The sequence below is a fragment of the Saimiri boliviensis genome, chromosome 4, assembly GCF_048565385.1.
Source record: "Saimiri boliviensis isolate mSaiBol1 chromosome 4, mSaiBol1.pri, whole genome shotgun sequence".
Classification (NCBI taxonomy): Eukaryota; Metazoa; Chordata; class Mammalia; order Primates; family Cebidae; genus Saimiri; species Saimiri boliviensis.
Genome location: NC_133452.1, coordinates 21,360,342 through 21,374,549, shown reverse-complemented (window position 1 = coordinate 21,374,549; position 14,208 = coordinate 21,360,342).

Below are 14,208 nucleotides of genomic sequence, written 5' to 3'. Positions count from 1 at the left end.
TTCATGCTCTTCACCCTACTTTTACATTCATACATCCTGGAGGTCCCTCCATGTCGACATGCTCCCACTCCCTTAAAGGCTGTGTAGTATTTTTTTTTTTTTTTTTTTTTTTTTTTTTTGAGATGGAGTTTCGCTCTTGTTACCCAGGCTGGAGTGCAATGGCGCGATCTCGGCTCACCGCAACCTCCACCTCCTGGGTTCAGGCAATTCTCCTGCCTCAGCCTCCTGAGTAGCTGGGATTACAGGCACACGCCACCATGCCCAGCTCATTTTTTGAATTTTTAGTAGAGACGGGGTTTCACCATGTTGACCAGGATGGTCTCGATTTCTTGACCTCGTGATCCACCCTCCTCGGCCTCCCAAAGTGCTGGGATTACAGGCTTGAGCCACTGCGCCCGGCGGCTGTGTCCTATTCTATCATGGAGGTCATTTACTTAACCAGTGCTCAGAGTGCACCCTTCTGCTGGTGGGGAAGAGAAAGCTATCATAGATAGTCCTATACCTATGCACCATGCATATGGAATTGCTGTATTAAAGTTATGGATGTGTTTTATAGTTTGATAGAATAAAGTGGGTTTCATTAAAGGAAGCTTAATGTAGGTTTCCCCTTTAAGTCATCTTACTCCCAATTCCTCCCATCCATTTTGTGAATGGGGATATTTTATGTATTCCAGGAGTGGGTGTTCACCTGACTGCTGCATCATTTTAAAGAACTAACCATAAACCTCAGATCTTCCCAATCCCTCGCTAACTCCTTCGATTCAATAGTTCAAAAAAGATACTCTTTTCCTTACAATTCCTAGGAAAACCCGGCCAGAGTCTTGGTATTTCTTGGAACCTCTCTTCGTGTGTAGATACCTAGGTTGTATTTACTTATAAAGAACGTTAATTTGATTAGGGAAAGAAGAAAAGAGGAGGGGGTTGGTTGTTACTGCTCAACCACACAATTCATTTTGGAACCCTCAGAATTATGACTATCTTCACTCTTAGCTATGAGGACCCTCAGAGCAAACTGTACAGTGCTCCCTAGGGCTTAGAGAGTGTGTGTGTGCGTGTTTCTGTGTCTGTGAGAGACAGAGGAGAGGGAGGAGGGAAGATGAATGCTCATTCAGGTGTAGGTCTGAACCACTCATCAGGGAACTCTGGGCACTGTTACTCGGAAGTATTCCAGTTCCCCATACAGCGCCCCTCCCACATGACTTCAGAGAAGAATGCTCCGAAAAGGGTATTAGCTGTCACCTCCTGCACACTGTAACAAAAGCACTGGAAGACCCTAACCAAACTGATGTTGAGTTCAATCTGGAAGGATCCCAGAGTACCGGTGGGAGAGCCACAGCAGTGCAGAATAATCCGGTTGGATTTTTACCACCATCCCCATTCATCCTCAATGGACTTTTCCCAAAACTTGAATGGTGAATACGATTGGAGCCGTAAGAGAGATGTGTACCAACGGCTGAGGGACGATGGATTCGGCCTGAGGAGAGAGAGGGCCAGAGCAGGTGGTTATACGGGTAACAGTGTGCCGTGTCCTACGCATCAGACTTGGTTAGAAACACAAAAGTCTTAGAAATAACAGGCAAATCATTAAGCAACATCCTCCATGGCTCCGAACTCCTGATCCACCTGGCCCTGAGCCTGACCGAGTCTCTCCCCCACGACATAGAATAATGGAAACCCTCCGTTGGGCCTCACTTGCAAACACCCAGGCATCCTCATCTCGTCTTTCCTCATGGCTCCTGCCGTGCCCAGGGAGGAGTTTCTCCATTCATCTAACGCGACTTAGCTCAGGATGCTGTCCTGGGACTCCCAGCCCCTCAGGTACGCCCCCACTTCTCTGTACCTTCCCTTGAACATGCTTGCAGCAGGTGGTGCTGTGCTCTTCCGCCAGCCCACGGTCCTCTGTTTCGATATTGACACTCTCCCTTGGGGAAGACGGCGCTCCCACGTCTCAAGTCGTTCCTGGCATCACTTTCCCGTCACGTGTCCCGCAGCCTCCTCCAAGCAGAACACAATGCATGCCCGGCTGAAACAGTGTTCACCACTCTCTCCTTTAAAAAATTCTCTCCCCAACCCATGTTTTCCTTGTCTAGACAATCCACGCTCTTGCTTTTCACAGGCAAATATCTTGAAGGATGTTTCTGTCTATTGCCTCTTCTCCCCTATCCTCCATATATTCCTCAGCCCACTGTTCCCTGGACAGAAGCAACATTGCTAAATCCAGTGCGGCGTCCCCAGCTTCCACCTCCTTGTCTTCTCTGCAGCATTGCATGCAGCTGCCCTTTGCTCCCACCTCCCCTTCTCGATCTTCCCCACTCCCCTCTTGCCTCTCCCCTCTCAACTGCCACTGGCTCTCAGCACGCTTGGCAGCCTTTTTCTCTGTCCACCCTTTGAATGTTCAGGGGCCTCAGACTTCCATCCCAGCGCCTCTTCTCACCCTTGGTGAGCTCTCCGTGGTTGACTTTTCATCTCCAAGAGTTAAAGAAGCAATCCCAGACTTCTGTCACCTAAGCAAAAATGTAGTGCTTCCACGTAAGAGGATGCTGATTCCAGAGAACACACCGCACGGTAAGGTGCTGCCCCAGCTATTTGCTTGTTAGACTCCCCATGCATCCTCAAGCACCAGCTCAATTTTGGTCATTATTATAGTGTCCTTGAGCTGGATTTAATATCTAGGCTCTAGAATAAAGCCAAAGAAGAAAAATCAGAGGCAAGTATTCTGCTGTGCAGGCAACATATAATTCTATAATTTCTGGTCTTTGGGACCACCTTCTAGTCTTGGGGAGTCAGTTCCGTAGTTTCCGTGTCACTGGAAGGCTGTCACCCAAAATGTCCTCTAGATTCTTATTGGTCAGTCCAAGTATGTGACACAAATTGTCCCCCAATGGGTAGGAAGCAGGGAAAGGGTGGAGAGGGCAGCTATTCACTGGGCAAATCACTACACCGAGTGCCTGAGGCAATGTATACACTTCATTCAATGAACACTAAGTAGACATTTATTCTTATCCCCATCTGACCAGAATGTAGAGTCCCTGAGCACGGGGACTTTTTTGCTTATTTTCCAATCCCAGCACCCGGAACAGTGCCTGGCACACGAGGAACTGAAAAAGTAAATATTGAATAACAAGGCTCAGAGAAGCTAAGACACTTTTCAGGCTGACAAGTAACAGGACTGAGATTTGAACACAAATCCACCTCACTCTAAAACCCGTGTTCTCTATGAGATGAGAATTACCTCCAGTAGCAGCTCTCCCTGAATTTCCTGAACTTTGAACATTCACTTCTCTCTCATCACAAATCAATGTCTTAAACTTTATCGACATGTCCCATGTGAAACGTCTGGTGGGCCTGCAGATCTCTGCCACATCTGCCTCAGTTTCCCCTCTCGACAACCTCCAGTTACTGAGTTCAGACTTAATCATCCTTGACTTCTTTTTCCTTCCACAGTCTGCATTCGACCTGTCAGGAAATCCTGTGGTCTCTGTTTTCAAAGTCTCTCCAGAATCTGACTATTTTTCGCTGTCCCCACTGCTACCAGCTCAGCCCAATCCACAGCCACCACCCTCGCCTTGATGCTCTTCCTGCCCCCATCTCCCCCACCCTTGTGATCTAGCTCATACAGTAGCCTGGGTGACCTTGTTAACACTTGAATCTCCTCAAAATTCGTATGTTGAAGCCCCAATCTCCAATGTGATGGTATTTGGAGGTGGTGGTCTTTGGAAGATGATTAGATTTGGATGAGGTCACACGGGTGGGGCTGCATGATGGGATTAGTGCCCTTATGGGAAGAGGGAGAGACATCAGACCTCGCTTTCTCTCTCCACCATGTGAGGACGCAGCGGGCAGGTAGCTAGCCATGTGCAAACCAGAAAGAGGTCCCTCACTGGGCTTTCTTGAACTCTCCAGCCTCCAGAAGTGTGAGGAAATGTTTGCTGTGTAAGTTACCCAGCCTATGGTATTTTGTTACACAGCAGACAAAGACCTGACCCCGTGCAAACACCAGGCAGGTCATGCTGCTCCTCTGCTCAAAGCCCCCAGTGGCCCCGTTTCTTTCAGAGTCAAGGGCAAATCCTTTGCAGTGGCCCAGCAGGTTCTGCGTAACCATCTCTTGTGAGCTGCTGGCCTTCCCACCCGTCGTGACCGTTCGGCCCCTCTGATTCAGTCATGCAGGCTTTCTCCTTGGCCCACATGGTTATCAGACAGCTCTCACCTTGGGCCTCTGCACACTTCCCTCTGCCTGGAAGGCTCTTCTTCAGAAAGACCCCGTGGTTTTTCTTTTGCCTTTCTCCTACAGGTCTTTGCTGAAAGGCCGCTTTTCAGAGGCCTGACCTGATTCCGTCATCGGAAACCGCCCTTTGCCTGGGCCACAAGGCTCAAGTCTCACACCTGCGCTGTTTTCCACCTGGCATTCATTCTCACCTTTAACACCCTGCGGCATCTTTAGGTTTATTGCTGATTACCTTTCTCCCTTGCTGCAGTTTAAGATCCAGAAATGCCCAGGTTTGCTCCCTGGTGAACCTGAACCCTCTCCACGTGACACACTGTATTTGCTGAATGAGTGACTATCCCAGAATGACTAGCTCTTGGATGCTGAATGTGAAAGCTGAAGAGGCCCCCCTCCCTTTTTTTTTTTTTTTTTTTGAAATGAAGTCTGCTCTACTGCCCAGGCTGGAGTGCAGTGGTGCAATCTTGGCTCAGCACAACCTCCGCCTTCCAGGTTCAAGCGATTCTCCTGCCTCAGCCTCCTGAGTAGCTGGGATTACAGGCATGCGCCACAATGCCCAGATAATTATTGTATTTTTAGTAGAGACGGGGTTTCACCTTGTTGATCAGGCTGGTCTCGAACTCTCGACCTCATGATCCACCCACCTTGGCCTCGGGAAGTTCTGGGATTACAGCTGTGAGCCACTGCGCCCGGCCAAGAGGCTCTATTTTAACCCTCGTCTTTCCTAGGTTAGGAGACGGAGCCCAGAGGGGTGACACAAGGGGCTGAGGTCTATACATGGAAGGCTAGTGGCAGGGTAAACAGACAAAGAGACGGCTCATCTCTGTCTATCCAAGGCTTAACTTTGATCTACAGAGTATGGAGTGACCAGTCCTCAGGACTGGAAATTGTGGGAATGGCTAAGGATGGTTTTGTGCACGTGTAGCTCGTCACTGATATTAACACGAGTTTCCCTACTTTTAATGCAGGGTCACTTTCACACGTGCAGGTGGTAAATGTTACATCCTCATACCGTGCACTACCAGAAACAGAAACGTCTAATTGCTTGTCTGTGGAAAATACGAAAATTCTTTCACAAAAAAAAAAAGAAAAAAAAAAACATACAATTTTGGATTTCCTATGGATTTCCTAGTCAAAAAACAGCTGCTTAGAAGGAAATCAAAGCCCTGAGTCGGTTTTCAAATTTTGGCCTCCGTCTTGCAGAGCGAGCCGCTGCTGCAGCGCCTGGACGCCAGAGGGCACTGCTCCGCTAGGCCGGGGGTCGAGCCGGCCGGCGGGGAGGCGCGAGTGGGAGGCGCGGGAGCCCCCAGGAGGAGCCCGTCCACGCCGCGCAGCCCGGAGGAGCAACCCCGAAACCAGGTGCGGCGGCGGCAGGGCCGGCAGGGCCGCCACGACTCCCTAAGTGACCAGCGATACCTGGCGTCCTGTAACCAAAACATCCATTAAAACTTGCCCAGGAGAGTGATGATGGGTGACCGATGGAACTCCTGGCTGCTTTCATGGCCAGAGCTGGGTGGCCGCCTGTATCCTGCACCTGCCGGGGTGCAGCTCCCGCGTGTCTGTGTGTGCTCAGGTACCCTCCTGCCCACTGCAGGAGCAAGCTGGGGGAAGGCAGATGAGGTCACTCCAAGGCCTTAAACTTTAGATGTCAAGCAATGGGGAGGTAACACCAGGCTCATTTTTGTTCTGAATGTTTACTGGCTCATGGCCCGGAATAGCACGGCAGTATAAGAGCAGCGGCCACCACTCAGTCCCCAGGTGTAATAAATGTGCGCAGGCCTTAGAGCTCTAACCCTTCCCGGGATGCCTGTGCACTGGATGCCGAGATCCTCACTTTATAGCTGAGGGAACTGCAGCCACAGACGTCGCAGGGAGAGGAGATGAGATTTGACCTTGGGTCATTCTATTCTGATACCCTTCGTCTTAACCACTACTGAATAATTCCCTGGTTCTCAGCAGAACAGGTGAGAGATGTATAATCTGAGATTTAGCGTGGAATTGGTTTAATTGTGGGGTGTGAGGAGGCAGGTCTGAAGTCCACAGGGCAGACAGGCTGGAACTCGTAGATGCGGGCTGACGCTGCTGTCTACCATGAAATTTCTTCTTCATCAAGGACATCTCAGCTTTGCTTCTAACACCTTCTGATGCATTGAACCAGGCCCTCCTAGATTGTCTAGGAAAGGGGTCCCCAACCCTTGGGCCGCAGATTGGTACCCATTCGTGGCCTGTTAGGAACGGGGCTGCACAGCACTCCATGAGTGGCAGGCTGGCGAGCAAGGTTTCGTCTCCCCGTCACTCATATGACCACCTGAACACTGCCTCCTGTCAGATCAGTGGCATTGGATTCTTACAGGAGCATGAACCCTACTGTGAACTGCACATGCCAGTGATCTGGGCTTCATGCTCCTTATGAGCATCTAATGCCTGATGATCTGTCACTGCCTCCCCGTCGCCCCCAGAAGGGACCATCTAGTTGCAGGGAAAGAAGCTCAGGGCTCCCACTGGTTCTACGTTATGATGAGTATGTAATAATAATAGAAAGATGCACAATAAATGTAATGTGATTGAATCATCCTGAAACCATCTCCCTGCACCTGCCCATCTATGGAAAAATTGTCTTCCACAGAACTGGTCCCTGGTGCCAAAAAGGTTGGGGGCTGCTGGTCTAGGATACTCTCCCTTACTTAAAGTCAACGGATTTGGGGCTTTAATCTCGTCTACAAAATACCGTCACAGAAACACCTAAGTTTGTGTTTTATGGAATAACTGGGGAGAGTAGAACACCATTTTACCTGGGAGATTTTGAAAACGAGGCTGCCTGGGGCCCACTGCAGACCAACTGAATCTGAAAGTTTTTGCCATTTCTCCAGGTTATTCTGATGCGTAGTAAGGGCTCAAAACTATGAATATCTTCAGCAAAAGAGTTCTTGGAGCCTTGAAATTTACTTTGAGCCCCCAGTGCTTGGTAGACTGTGCCGCGATCACAGGAGAAAAGGCAGCACCCAGCCTGGAGGTGGTGTGCTCTGGAGTTGTGCTTGTCCTGTGACCCCAGGCAGGTCCTTTCGCTGCTCACCCTCATTGACATTATTTGTGCAAATAGTAGTTGTTGAGAAAGGACCTGCCTGCCCCACTGACCTTTCTCCAACAGCCACCCCTCTGCTGTCTGATCACAGAATCTCTGCTTTGTTTGGCCTTGTTATTTCTGGTCCCAGGGCATGAACTGTGATTGGCTCAAACCCGTCTCAGCATCACTGGCCCCTCCTCCAGAGCCCCTTTGCCAGCTTCCCTTGCAGCCCGCAGTGTTCACAGGACACAGTTCTGTCCACTGAGGCACAGGTGAAGGGAAACGCTCCTGTTGCCTCCCAGGCTGCAGTGAAGATGAGGGTGGAGCAGCAGCCACGTGGGACCACTTCAATGACACAAGCCCACCCACCAGGGATGAAAATCAGAAACTAGACAGAGCTTGGGTCCTCGATGCCACTTTGGAACCAGGGCACCGTTTCCCTCCTGCGATTATAAAATAGGTGCAAGAACACCTGCCCTGATTGGCAGTAGTCAAGGCAGGGAAAGAGAGGGACAGATTCTGTAGCCGTGTCATTTCAGAGCTTTGCAATGTGTGGAGTTGGCAGGGGTTTGGGAGAAGGAAGATTCAGAACTCCTATCTAGAATGAACATGGATTCTCCCTGGCTCTAGTGCATCTGCATAGAGAAAAATGTCTTATGTGGCACAGGCTCCTTCAGTAGGTAACAATTCATCTTGAAAGGAACATTCAAAGCCTCCATGGTTCATCCATTCCCCATCCCAGCCAGATGCACTCTGTCCCCTCAACATCTCTTGAATATCCCATAGTGACTCCTATTTTCCTCTGTGCTTGAATTTCCCTCCCACCCTAGAGTCCTCTACCCATTGTTCTTTCTCCGCCTGTCTGAATTTTACCATCTGAAGTGAAGCCTCCTTCAGCAAGACTCAAGTAACTCCAGTCAACAGCAACCCTGCCTGACAGCACACAATGCCTTTAGCGAAGGCATCAGATCTCAGAATCGCAGAAGAGCCCGGAGGAGGGGACCCACACCAGTTCACACCCACAAAGCATCTCATTTCTTCCTTTGCTTTTTCCTAAATCATCAATTCCAAACCAATCCATTTAAAACCACATTTGAAAGGGTCACAGTGTGGCTGAAATTCTGTTGGAGGACATTTTGCTATCTCTTACACACGCTCCTGTTTAATGAAATATGTTATTAACTAAAGGTCCTGTAATAGAGGAAAGAAAAAACTGAGAGCTTCCAGCTTGTCATATCTCTGAAAATAACTAGCCTATCTGATCCGCTTGACCAACATGAGGTCATCTTTTTCTTTTTTCTTTTTTGAGACCTTGTTTCTCTCTTGTTGTCCAGGCTGGAGTGCAGTGGCATGATCTTGACTCACCAAAACCTCCACCTTCCGAGTTCAAGTGATTTTCCTACCTCATCTCCCAAATAGCTGGGATTATAGACATGCGCCACCATGCCCGGCTAATTTTTCCTATTTTTGGTAGAGACAGGGTTTCTCCATGTTGGTTAGGCTCATCTCGAACTCCCGACCTCAGGTGATCTGCCTGCCTTGGCCTCCCAAAGTGCTGGGATTGCAGGCGCGGGCCACCAGAGGTAGTCTTTTTCTACTGAATTGCCTCAGTCTCCACTTGCCCAAATGACAAGGCATCCCATATCTTTCTCTAAGACGTTCCTGCAAAAAAATTCCCCTGGAATCCAGGATGAACTCAACTCCAAAGGCCTGCCTTGCTGAGATTAAAGCCAGAGAAGTTTGCCAACTACTGACAGGCCTCTGTTTTCCACGATCACAGTTTGTTCTGCCACAGTGTCACTGTTGAAAACTGTGTCACTATGTTCAGTGTGTCCTTGCTTTCATCACTCCAGATGAACTCAAAACCGCAGTGATACTTTACTTTGAAGGAGGACAAAGGGCAACCTCACTCTCTCCCCAGTTAAGTGTGTTGAGGGTTTAAAGTTTCAAAGGGGGGTTTGCACTCAGCCCACAAGACACTCTCTTTGTAGTTTTATCCGGGGCACTTGGAGCCTCGGTTAAATAATCTCCCCTAACTGGCCCCCAGACAGAGGCTTCTGCGGGGGGGATCGGGCCCAGGTCATCACCCCAACTTCTCCTTCCCTGGAATGTACTTCTCTGTGGGCGCCCTGGGTCGCCGTCTGAACTCTTACTCCAAGAAGTTTGGATTATGCTGCTTTCTAGAAAAGGGAAAAGCCTGGGGAACTCTCATCCTTTCTTTTTCAAGAGGCAAGTTGGTCCCTGCTCAAACTTACATTCTTCCAAGCCACCACCTTCCATAACAAGGAATACAGGGAGACTGGGTTTCTCCGGCCACAAATGTCGCTGGGTAATTAATGACTACTTGCCTTAAAAGGGAGTCACTAGGAGGGGCCACTGAAACTGCACGGGAGTGACAGGGTGTCCACCCAGGCAGAGGACGGGCAGGTCTTTTGCATTTGGCAGCTTCTTCAAGTCCTGCTTAGCCAGGCTGGTCAGAGTTCAGACTCTAAGCTTGGAAAGGGCTCAAGCTCCCTGCACCTTAGGAACTCTGGTCAGAACTCAGTGAAACCGTGCAGGGGAAGTTAGGGACTTTGCACTGGTCCTGGCCTCTCTCCTCCGTTCCGCTGTAGCCTGGGTGCATCCGTCTCATGCAGCTGCCTGGGAGGGCAGACCTGGGAATGTCTCCCTTGGGAAGACAAGAAGACCATGTGGGCACGGGGCAGGAAGGCTGAGGGCAGGCTGGAGGCTGACCTCTCTCTCCTCTTCACAAGTGAAAGACAGGGGTTTGGAGTTTCCACACCAAGGTCATAGGGCACATCAGAAGAGGAGGCCTCACTGACCCTTTGTCCTCTGGAATAGCTCTTCTGAGACTCATTTCACTCACTTCCCCACTGGCTAATTCCAGCCCTCTCCTAGCTCCAGTAACCCTCCTTTGGCTTTACGTGCCAAGGTGAAAGTCTATTTCAAGGGATTGTTTTAGAAGCGGTGGGTGTTGGTGGGAGTGTAAATTAGTTCAACCATCGTGGAAGACACTGTGGCAATTCTTCGAAGACCTAGAGGCAGAAATAACATTTGACCCAGGAATCCCATTACTGGGTATGTACCCAGAGGAATAGAAATCGTTCTGTTATAAAGATACATGCATGCGTATGTTCATTGCAGCACTATTCACAATAGCAAAGATGTGGAATCAACCCAAATGCTCATCAATGATAGACTGAGTAAAGAAAATGTGATACATGGTAGGCCAAGGTGGGCAGATCACAAGGTCAGGAGATCAAGACCATCTTGGCCAACACAGTGAAACCCCATCTCTACTAAAGATACAAAAAATTAACCGGGCATGGTGGCATGCATCTGTAGTCCCAGCTACTTGGGAGGCTGAGGCAGGATAATTGTTTGAACTGAGAGGCAGAGGTTGCAGTCAGTCAGTGGAGATGGTGCCACTGCACTCCAGCCTGACTCTGTCTCAAAAAAAAAAAAAAAAAAAGAAAGAAAGAAAGAAAGAAAGAAAAAATATGATATATATACACCATGGAATACTATGCAGCCATATAAAGGAATAAGATCATGTCCTTTGCTGGGACATGGATGGAGTTGGAAACTATTATCCTCAGCAAACGAATGCAGGAACAGAAAACCGAATACCTCATGTTCTCACTTATAAGTGGGAGCTGAATGATGAGAACACGTGGAAACATGGAGGGAGGAACACACTGAGGCCTGTCAGAGCGGGGAGTGGGGGGAGGGAGAGCACCAGGAAGAGAACTAAGGGACACGGGGCTCAAGGCCAAGGTGATGGACGATCTGTGCAGCAAACCACCATGACACACGTTTATCTATGTAACAAGCCTGCACGTCCTGCACATGACCCCCAGAACTTAAAAGCTGGAGGAAAAAAAAGAAGCAGTGGGTAATGGTAGGTTTGGAGGAAGAGAAGAAGACATTCTAAGTTGTCTCAGATCTGAGTGCAAAGCCCCCTTGGAAACGTTAAACCCTGGACCTGAAGCTTGGATCGAAAAAAGGTGATCTTTTCTCTCGGTTTGCCTTCACGCCTGCAGAACGGTTCACTGCGTCTGCATGGGCCCCTGTGTCTGCCAGAGTCCACGGGGGACCAGGCGCAGGCTCCACAGCAGGCAGCCGCAGCTCCTGCGACGCCCTGCGGCTTTGTGCAGGGCAGATTCGGTGCCGTGGCGCTGGACACAGAGACAGTGTGTGGATTGTTTCCATCTTCCGAGGGGAGCTTTCCACAAGTTTTCCAAGGGCCCTTTCAGCTGCGGTCTAAATTCAGGGCCTTGGCACCACCCCAGGGAGGAAGCTCATTTACTTTGGCACCTGGGCATTTCCTAGGTAGCCCCAGCTCCAAATGTATGGAATTGGGCTTTGCTGAGCTCCGCGGTAGTAATTCTCCGCGCTGTCAAGGCAGATGGAGACTGTGGTTGCCCGAGCCATTGGGGACCTCCCATTCTCCTTCTCTAGAGTTCCTCCCCTGCTGGCTTTGAGGTTTAAGGGAGTTGCCCACAAAAGAACGTTTGATGAGGGGTTCATGCTGGTCGGATCGTAGAGGATGTTACAAATACTCAAATTTTCCTTGCAGATATTTTCCTCTCCAAAAATTAGAGAATATGCATAGCACTCCTTTCGGGAATCTTTTCAAAAATATATGTAAAGAATGATTTTCACAAACCAAGAAACCAAATTTTTTCTTCCGGCACAGCCAGATGAGGCCAAATACATGCCCAATGGTGGAAAATGGATGGACTGGTTTCTATCACAACACTCTCTAAAAGTGTACGCATTGGACAATTAACTTACTCTCATATTTGGCAGAGAAAGGAGAGGCAGAGTTGCTGACGCCCGTTACTTTCCCAAAGGTGGCCTCAGAAACGTGTTCATCACTTGGGTGCCATGAAGGTGGCCACCTGTGCTAGTGCCCACGTTATCAACTCAAGCTTCTCTCTCCTATTTTTCCACCCAGAAAAACAACGGTGCTCATGGAGGAGACATGCAAGAGGCTGTCCCTCCACCAACATTAGTGGGAAGATCTCCGCGTTTCACCCAAAACCTGAGCCCTGCAATCTCTCTCTCTTTCTCTCCTTCCCTCCCTCCCTCCCTCCCTCTCTCTGTCTCTCTCTCTGTCTCTCTCTCTCTGTCTCTCTCTCTCTCTCTCTCTCTCTCTCTGCCCGCGTTCCCCAGGGAGCAGAGTGCTAACCCACACTGTCGCTGGCCTCCCTTTACCACCTGCAGGGGTTATGCTGGGTGGTGTCTCAGAGGTCAGAGCTTCCATCCCCTTTTCCTTCATTCACAGCCAGATACTGACTTGCTCATTTCTCTCAAAGGGATGGCAACCAGAATTTCTCTTCAAATTTCGTTGCTTTGTGGGATTTTATGGACTACTTTATCCTCATTTTTGACTTTGTGGTGTTTTTATTGACTTTGGCAGGGAGTGGGGCTGGACGTTGGAAGTGAGAGGTGGTAGAAACTGAATGCTTTCTCCAGGTGATGACAAGTAATTCAGACTTCATTCTTGCCCTCAGCTTAATATTTGTTGGTTATGTTTTTGTACAAGATAAAATGCCTAAAAAGGAAAGTAGCTTAAACTTTAGACAGGGGTTCATTTTAATATTAAAGCATTTTGCCTGTCAGTTTTCAAAAAGTGGAGTCTTGGCCGTGTGCAGTGGCTCATGCCTGTAATCCCAGCCTGAGGTCATGAGTTTGAGACCAGCCTGGCCAACACGGGGAAATCCTGTCTCTACTAAAAAAATAAAAATACAAAATTTAGCTGGGCATGGCGGTGGGTATCTATAATCTCAGCTACTCAGGAGGCTGAGGCAGAATTGCTGGAACCCGGGAGGCAGAGGTTGCAGTGAGTCGAGATGGCACCATTGCACTCCAGCCCAGGCGACAACAGCAAGACTCCATCTCAATAGAAAGGAAAAAAAGAAAGTGGAATCTTTATTTAACAGGAGGAACAGGCCCTCCTGCCTCCCTGCTTCCACAGCCTCCGGACAGACTTCACAGCCTGTGGAGTCATCACACCCACTGTCCTTGGTCTCGGTGGATCGTCGCCTCCCTGGTCTGAGCTCGCAGGGAACAAGGATTGGCACGCTGCCTCATTTCCACCCTCCACCCAGCACAGCACCTGGTCTGTGCCAGGGCGCCACAGGTATTTGTTGGATGAAGAATACACAGCAATAAAGAATACCAGCACTTTTTTTTTTTTTTCCTTTTCAGGAGACTACCCCAAGGGAGAGTGGAATTGGGCAAGAAATAAATGTGCAGCCTCTGGACTTTAGGTCTTCACTCCAGCCTGTGCCTGCCCGCCTTGGCCACTCCACCCTAACTTCTAGTTCTGCCTTCTGGGACATGGCTTTACAAGCTGTGCACCATGCTTAGGAAGTCAGTCAAGTCTTTATCCTCACCAGTCAAGTGGTCAGTGGGTCAGTTACCCCGCCCAGCACCACCCATGCAAATGCACAAGCATTTCCTCTCTGGCTGACTCACTTCGCTAAGGCGTGGGCAGAACCACACGACCCTTCCACCAAGGATGATGAAGTGCATGACTGTGTTTTCATGTGAGCAAGCGTTGTGAAGTCAGGAACTGTCCTCTTCCTCACATTTCAGACCACATGCATTTGTGTTTTGTTTGCTTCCTCATGCAGGAGGCAGCAGTTATGGCAGGGGAGAGACAAGGAGGCGGCGGCCTTTCAGTGGGTCATCCAGAGAGGCACCTAAAGCTTCCAGAACAGCATCTGACGCATCTAAAGGCCATAGAAATGGTTGACACTCGTGTTTAGGTAATTAGTTTCCCTGGTGCGAAATCCAGGTCAACCTCAATGCTCAATGCCTTTTGCACAGGGATTCTTAACTCAGGGGTCCACAAAGTGAATAGAAGAATTGTATCATTTTTTTCCTTCCTGCTAACTTCGGACTGCAATTT